At 47.9% G+C, this 8,137-nt stretch overlaps 1 long non-coding RNA gene across 1 annotated transcript; it reads left to right on the plus strand.

Annotated features, from left to right (window-relative positions):
* Positions 1–441: 441 nt before the first annotated feature.
* LOC140609739 (uncharacterized) lies at positions 442–3,389 on the plus strand. Its single transcript, XR_012011476.1, has 3 exons — positions 442–778; positions 1,720–1,789; positions 3,224–3,389. It is a non-coding gene; the product is annotated as an uncharacterized lncRNA (long non-coding RNA).
* Positions 3,390–8,137: the final 4,748 nt, after the last annotated feature.

Below are 8,137 nucleotides of genomic sequence, written 5' to 3' on the forward strand. Positions count from 1 at the left end.
AGAGAGGGTGCGGTAGGGAGGAGCAGAGGGAGAGGGGAACCTGGAGTGGACTCCTCACCCAACGGAGCCCGAGCCCCACGTGAGGCTCCATGCCACAACCTCGAGATCCTGACCTGAGCCAAATTAAAGAGTCGACGTGGAACCGACTGAACCACCCAGGAGCCCCTCAAATGTTAAGTGCGACCCCATGCTGTGAACTCTGGGGGTCGGGGGGACATCTGTGACCCCCAGTCTGCCTAGAATGGTGGGAGGCCTGCAGGGCCCGAGGATGGGGGAGGGTGCCTGCATCCCCTTCCCACCTGGCGGGGGGACAGGACCCTCCCCCGGGACCCTTGGCCTTCAGGGTGAAGGGCTAAGTGCTGATTGGACCCCGCCTGCCCACAGTGATGATGCGGGACCCCACTGTGGGCGGAACTGTGACGCCCCCGGGTTCCACTACTGCCTGGCGCTCACTGTGCTTCTGCAGACCTTCGGAAGCACTCGTGCTTTGGATCTGGCTCACAGCGACCCGACTCTCCTGCTCTCCCAAGTAGCTCAGTACTCCCACTCTCCTCAGTACCCCCACTCTCCCCAGTACCCCCACTCTCCCCAGTACTCACACTCACCCCAGTACCCCAACTCTCCCACTCTCCCCAGTACTCCCACTCTCCCCAGTACCCCAACTCTCCCACTCTCCCCAGTACCCCAGAACTCCCACTCTACCCAGTTCCCCAACTCTCCCACTCTACCCAGTACACGATGCATAAAGAGGAGGCGCTCACACAGCGATAGGTCACAGGTGAGTGGCCCCTGATGCCTGCTCCCCGTGGGCCACTCTGGGGCCTGTGGGTCCGGGTGGGGGCGCTGGCCTCCTGGGCTGGGGTCCAAAACACCCCGACCCCAATGAGATGACCTTGAGCAGCTCCTGCAGCCCTTCCACAGCCCCACGGGGTGAGGGTGGCCCCCTAAGGCCCTGTCCAGGGAAAGAGGCTGCAGTCAGAGTTTGGCAGCTCCCTCGGGACCCCCGCTCCCCTGTAAGGCCTGTGCTATTCAGGGAGACACAATACGTGACCTTTCCAGCCCGTCCTAGATGCAAGGACCCCGACAGGGATGACACCCCCCCGCCCCACTCTGTGGTGAGGGGAGGACGGTCAGGGCCTGCTGGGTCCCCCTGACCGGTGAGCAGGCTTACTCTTCACGCACTGGAATGCGGGCAGAGTCCCTCGTGCTCCCCCCAGAACCCCCCTCAGGCTATTCACGCATCGTTGCCCTCAGTGTGGGGAGTTTGGTCGCACTCTTGCTGGCATCAGGTTTTAATTTTGATGAAGTCTAGTCCGTTGCTTTCTCCCCTCGGTCGTTGTGCTTGTGGAATCTAAGAGAAACCTTCGATATCCCCCGGGCTGGGAGACATCAACCCGAGCATCAGATCGGCAGTTCGCCAGAGCCTCCTGGGTCCCCCGCCCGTGTGCTCCTGATACCGGGGTGGGAGCGCACTGTGATCCCAGCGTGACGGCGTGTCCTGGGACAGTGGCTGGGAAGGTGGACTGTAGGTGGGCGAGTGACAGACAGGCAGTGAGGGCCGGCGTGTGATGTTCTAGCCAAGCCTCTGCCCCTCAGGGCTATGGGGTTGTCTCCGGCTCTGGTCAGATGGAGGGGGACCTGCCCACGGGGAGCACCCAGACGCATGTGTCCTCGGAAGGTTTTCATGTGCCGTCATTCTTGGATGTGTTTGGATTGCAGCACCATGCAGGAGGACTCGGAGAACCTACTGGCCTTGTGAAGGGAGGATATCGTGGCCCGGTACCATCAGGTGAGGCCCAGAAGGGACCATAGACAATACACACCCACGACAAGGGAGACCATACCTGCAAGGCAGGGGAGGCCCAGGAGAGGATCAGAGCCAAGGATGAGTCAGGTCAGCCCAGACAAGGACCATAGTCACCAGGAACAAGTGAGACCCTGGGGATGGTACTGGTGTCAGTAGCAACTAAGGGTCCATCCTGGATGTTAGTCATTGGTAGCTGAGGAGCCCAGTCACCAGGTATGGTGAGGCCCAGGTGGGGACCACAGTCACCAGGTCCAGATGAAGTCCACAGCTACCATGTCCAGGTGAGGCCCAGGTGGGGACCAGAGTCACCAGGTCCAGGTGAGGCAAAGGTGGAGACCACAGTCACCAGGTCCCGGTGAAGCCAAGGTGGGAACCGCCTTAATAGAAATGCGAACTCTTCTCACTGTAGTGTTCCAGCTGTTCTCTCTTTAAATCTCAGGCCGAATTCATAGGTTTTCAGGATGATTTGAGAGTTAGCTAGGTAGTTTGGTAGGGACAGGTGACTTGGGGACCCTACTCTTCGGCTGTCTTGCCCTTCTGACAGGAATATTTTTAGCAGTGAACAGTAAAGTCTGTTTATTAAAAGTTGTTATTAATTTGTGCAAACAAATTTCTGTAGGCTTAAAGCAACTGTGAATCACACATATCCACACTGGCTAGAAAAATTTTTTAACCTGAGTTTCTAGATCATTTTCGTTATGTGAATGATTTCTTTCCAAAACTAATTACCAAAGGAAGTAGGGCAATGTGACAAGAGAAATAGCCAAACATGAGAAAAAAGAAACAAACAAAAAAAACCTAAGCATTTTTCTTGGGATGAGAGAAATCCTGATCGTGTAAGGTTTTTTTCACCCTGCCCTGAGAAAAACCAATTCCCTGACTCAGATGCGTCAGGAGACAACTGGGTTTCTGATCCAGTAAATCGTGACGGCCTCTGGCACTTGGTTCCCACAGCTGTGGATGTGACCTCAGACCAGCTCGGTGGTTTCCAGGCTGCACTTGGAGGAATTGGAAGGGCTCTGAACATGCACCTTAGGGGCAGTCTGGGATCCATACCCTACAGCTTTTAATTGATAGGTACACCAACTCACATAAAACTTTGCTAGAAAGAAGTCGAATTGTGTGTTTTAAGAATTGAAAATGGGCAGCCTGGGTGGCTCAGCCGTTTAGCACCGCCTTCTGCCCAGTGTGGGATGCTGGAGATGCAGCATGGAGTCCCACTTCGGGCTCCCTGCATGGAGCCTGCCTCTCCCTCTGCCTGTGTCTCTGCCTCTCTCTCCCTCTCTCTCTCTCAAATAATTAATAAATAAATAAATAAATAAATAAATAAATAAATAAATAAATAAATAAAATGAAAAAGTATATGGCAGCTATATTGGTAGCTATATTAATCAAGTGTGTTGTTTTTGGGGGGAGGAGCAAGATGGCGGAAGAGTAGGGTCTCCAAATCACCTGTCTCCACCAAACTACCTAGAAAACCTTCAAATTATCCTGAAAATCTATGAATTCGGCCTGAGATTTAAAGAGAGACCAGCTGGAATGCTACAGTGAGAAGAGTTCGCGCGTCTATCAAGGTAGGAAGACGGGGAAAAAGAAATAAAGGAACAAAGGCCTCCAAGGGGGAGGGGCCCCGCGAGGAGCTGGGCTGAGGCCAGGGCGAGTGTCCCCAGGACAGGAGAGCCCCGTCCCGGAGACGCAGGAGCTGCACCGACCTTCCCGGGGGAAAGGGGCTCGCGGGGAGTTGGAGCAAGACCCAGGAGGGCGAGGATGCCCTCGGGCTCCCTGGGACAGTAACAGAGCAACTGCGCGCCCAGGAGAGTGCGCCGAGCTCCCTAAGGGCTGCAGCGCGCGGCGGGACCCGGAGCAGCTCGGAAGGGCTCGGGCGGCAGCTCCGCGGAGGGGGTTGCACAGCCCGGGAGCGCGAATCCAACAGCGCAGGCTCCGGAGCACAGGGCGCCGAGACACAGCCCAGGATCCTGCCTCCCCCGGGACAGGCAGAGGCCGGGAGGGCCCAGGACAGCGAGGACGCTCCTGCCCCAGCTTAGCAGAGCAACGGCCCCGCCCCGGAGCCTCCAGGCCCTGCAGACGGAGTTCCTGCCGGAGCTGAATCCAGGTTTCCAGAGCTGCCCCGCCACTGGGGCTGTTCCTCCTGCGGCCTCACGGGGTAAACAACCCCCACTGAGCCCTGCACCAGGCAGGGGCAGAGCAGCTACCCAACTGCTAACACCTGAAAATCAGCACAACAGGCCCCTCCCCCAGAAGATCAGCTAGACTGACAACTTCCAGGAGAAGCCAAGGGACTTAAAGAACACAGAATCAGAAGATACTCCCCTGTGGTTCTTTTTTTTGTTTTGTTTTGTTTTGCTTTTTGATTTGTTTCCTTCCCCCACCCCCTTTTTTTCTCCTTTCTTTTTCTTTCTCTTTTTCTTCTTTTTTTTTTTTTTTTCGTTTTTTTTTCTCTTTTTCTTCCCTTTTTTTTTCTCTTTCTCTTTTCTTTCCTTCTTTCTCTCCTCTCTTTTTCTCTTTTTCCCAATACAATTTGCTTTGGGCCACTCTGCACTGAGCAAAATGACTAGAAGGAAAACCTCACCTCAAAAGAAAGAATCAGAAACAGTCCTCTCTCCCACAGAGTTACAAAATCTGGATTACAATTCAATGTCAGAAATCCAATTCAGAAGGACTATTATACAGCTACTGGTGGCTCTAGAAAAAAGTATAAAGGACTCAAGAGACTTCATGACTGCAGAATTTAGAGCTAATCAGGCAGAAATTAAAAATCAATTGAATGAGATGCAATCCAAACTAGAAGTCCTAACGACGAGGGTTAACGAGGTGGAAGAACGAGTGAGTGACATAGAAGACAAGTTGATAGCAAAGAGGGAAACTGAGGAAAAAAGAGACAAACAATTAAAAGACCATGAAGATAGATTAAGGGAAATAAACGACAGCCTGAGGAAGAAAAACCAACGTTTAATTGGGGTTCCCGAGGACGCCGAAAGGGACAGAGGGCCAGAATATGTATTTGAACAAATTCTAGCTGAAAACTTTCCTAATCTGGGAAGGGAAACAGGCATTCAGATCCAGGAAATAGAGAGATCCCCCCCTAAAATCAATAAAAACCGTTCAACACCTCGACATTTAATTGTGAAGCTTGCAAATTCCAAAGATAAGGAGAAGATCCTTAAAGCAGCAAGAGACAAGAAATCCCTGAATTTTATGGGGAGGAGTATTAGGGTAACAGCAGACCTCTCCACAGAGACCTGGCAGGCCAGAAAGGGCTGGCAGGATATATTCAGGGTCCTAAATGAGAAGAACATGCAACCAAGAATACTTTATCCAGCAAGGCTCTCATTCAAAATGGAAGGAGAGATAAAGAGCTTCCAAGACAGGCAGCAACTAAAAGAATATGTGACCTCCAAACCAGCTCTGCAAGAAATTTTAAGGGGGACTCTTAAAATTCCCCTTTAAGAAGAAGTTCAGTGGAACAGTCCACAAAAACAAAGACTGAATAGATATCATGATGACACTAAACTCATATCTCTCAATAGTAACTATGAATGTGAACGGGCTTAATGACCCCATCAAAAGGCGCAGGGTTTCTGACTGGATAAAAAAGCAGGACCCATCTATTTGCTGTCTACAAGAGACTCATTTTAGACAGAAGGACACCTACAGCCTGAAAATAAAAGGTTGGAGAACCATTTACCATTCGAATGGTCCTCAAAAGAAAGCAGGGGTAGCCATCCTTATATCAGATAAACTAAAATTTACCCCAAAGACTGTAGTGAGAGATGAAGAGGGACACTATATCATACTTAAAGGATCTATTCAACAAGAGGACTTAACAATCCTCAATATATATGCTCCGAATGTGGGAGCTGCCAAATATATACATCAATTATTAACCAAAGTGAAGAAATACTTAGATAATAATACACTTATACTTGGTGACTTCAATCTAGCTCTTTCTATACTCGATAGGTCTTCTAAGCAAAACATCTCCAAAGAAACGAGAGCTTTAAATGATACACTGGACCAGATGGATTTCACAGATATCTACAGAACGTTACATCCAAACTCAACTGAATACACATTCTTCTCAAGCGCACATGGAACTTTCTCCAGAATAGACCACATATTGGGTCACAAATCGGGTCTGAAATGATACCAAAAGATTGGGATTGTCCCCTGCATATTCTCGGACCATAATGCCTTGAAATTAGAACTAAATCACAACAAGAAGTTTGGAAGGACCTCAAACACATGGAGGTTAAGGATCATCCTGCTAAAAGATAAAAGGGTCAACCAGGAAATTAAGGAAGAATTAAAAAGATTCATGGAAACTAAGGAGAATGAAGATACAACCGTTCAAAATCTTTGGGATGCAGCAAAAGCAGTCCTAAGGGGGAAATACATCGCAATACAAGCATCCATTCAAAAACTGGAAAGAACTCAAATACAAAAGCTAACCTTACACATAAAGGAGCTAGAGAAAAAACAGCAAATAGATCCTACACCCAAGAGAAGAAGGGAGTTAATAAGGATTCGAGCAGAACTCAACGAAATCGAGACCAGAAGAACTGTGGAACAGATCAACAGAACCAGGAGTTGGTTCTTTGAAAGAATTAATAAGATAGATAAACCATTAGCCAGCCTTATTAAAAAGAAGAGAGAGAAGACTCAAATTAATAAAATCATGAATGAGAAAGGAGAGATCACTACCAACACCAAGGAAATACAAACGATTTTAAAAACATATTATGAACAGCTATACGCCAATAAATTAGGCAATCTAGAAGAAATGGACGCATTCCTGGAAAGCCACAAACTACCAAAACTGGAACAGGAAGAAATAGAAAACCTGAACAGGCCAATAACCAGGGAGGAAATTGAAGCAGTCATCAAAAACCTCCCAAGACACAAGAGTCCAGGGCCAGATGGCTTCCCAGGGGAATTTTATCAAACGTTTAAAGAAGAAACCATACCTATTCTCCTAAAGCTGTTTGGAAAGATAGAAAGAGATGGAGTACTTCCAAATTCGTTCTATGAAGCCAGCATCACCTTAATTCCAAAGCCAAAGACCCCGCCAAAAAGGAGAATTACAGACCAATATCCCTGATGAACATGGATGCAAAAATTCTCAACAAGATACTGGCCAATAGGATCCAACAGTACATTAAGAAAATTATTCACCATGACCAAGTAGGATTTATCCCTGGGACACAAGGCTGGTTCAACACCCGTAAAACAATCAATGTGATTCATCATATCAGCAAGAGAAAAACCAAGAACCATATGATCCTCTCATTGGATGCAGAGAAAGCATTTGACAAAATACAGCATCCATTCCTGATCAAAACTCTTCAGAGTGTAGGGATAGAGGGAACATTCCTCGACATCTTAAAAGCCATCTATGAAAAGCCCACAGCAAATATCATTCTCAATGGGGAAGCACTGGGAGCCTTTCCCCTAAGATCAGGAACAAGACAGGGATGTCCACTCTCACCACTGCTGTTCAACATAGTACTGGAAGTCCTAGCCTCAGCAATCAGACAACAAAAAGACATTAAAGGCATTCAAATTGGCAAAGAAGAGGTCAAACTCTCCCTCTTCGCCGATGACATGATACTCTACATAGAAAACCCAAAAGTCTCCACCCCAAGATTGCTAGAACTCATACAGCAATTCGGTAGTGTGGCAGGATACAAAATCAATGCCCAGAAGTCAGTGGCATTTCTATACACTAACAATGAGACTGAAGAAAGAGAAATTAAGGAGTCAATCCCATTTACAATTGCACCCAAAAGCATAAGATACCTAGGAATAAACCTCACCAAACATGTAAAGGATCTATACCCTCAAAACTATAGAACACTTCTGAAAGAAATTGAGGAAGACACAAAGAGATGGAAAAATATTCCATGCTCATGGATTGGCAGAATTAATATTGTGAAAATGTCAATGTTACCCAGGGCAATATACACGTTTAATGCAATCCCTATCAAAATACCATGGACTTTCTTCAGAGAGTGAGAACAAATTATTTTAAGATTTGTGTGGAATCAGAAAAGACCCCGAATAGCCAGGGGAATTTTAAAAAAGAAAACCATAGCTGGGGGCATCACAATGCCAGATTTCAGGTTGTACTACAAAGCTGTGGTCATCAAGAACAGTGTGGTACTGGCACAAAAACAGACACATAGATCAGTGGAACAGAATAGAGAATCCAGAAGTGGACCCTGAACTTTATGGGCAACTAATATTCGATAAAGGAGGAAAGACTATCCATTGGAAGAAAGACAGTCTCTTCAATAAATGGTGCTGGGAAAA

The sequence above is a fragment of the Canis lupus genome, chromosome 2 (genome assembly GCF_048164855.1).
Source record: "Canis lupus baileyi chromosome 2, mCanLup2.hap1, whole genome shotgun sequence".
Taxonomy (NCBI): Eukaryota; Metazoa; Chordata; class Mammalia; order Carnivora; family Canidae; genus Canis; species Canis lupus.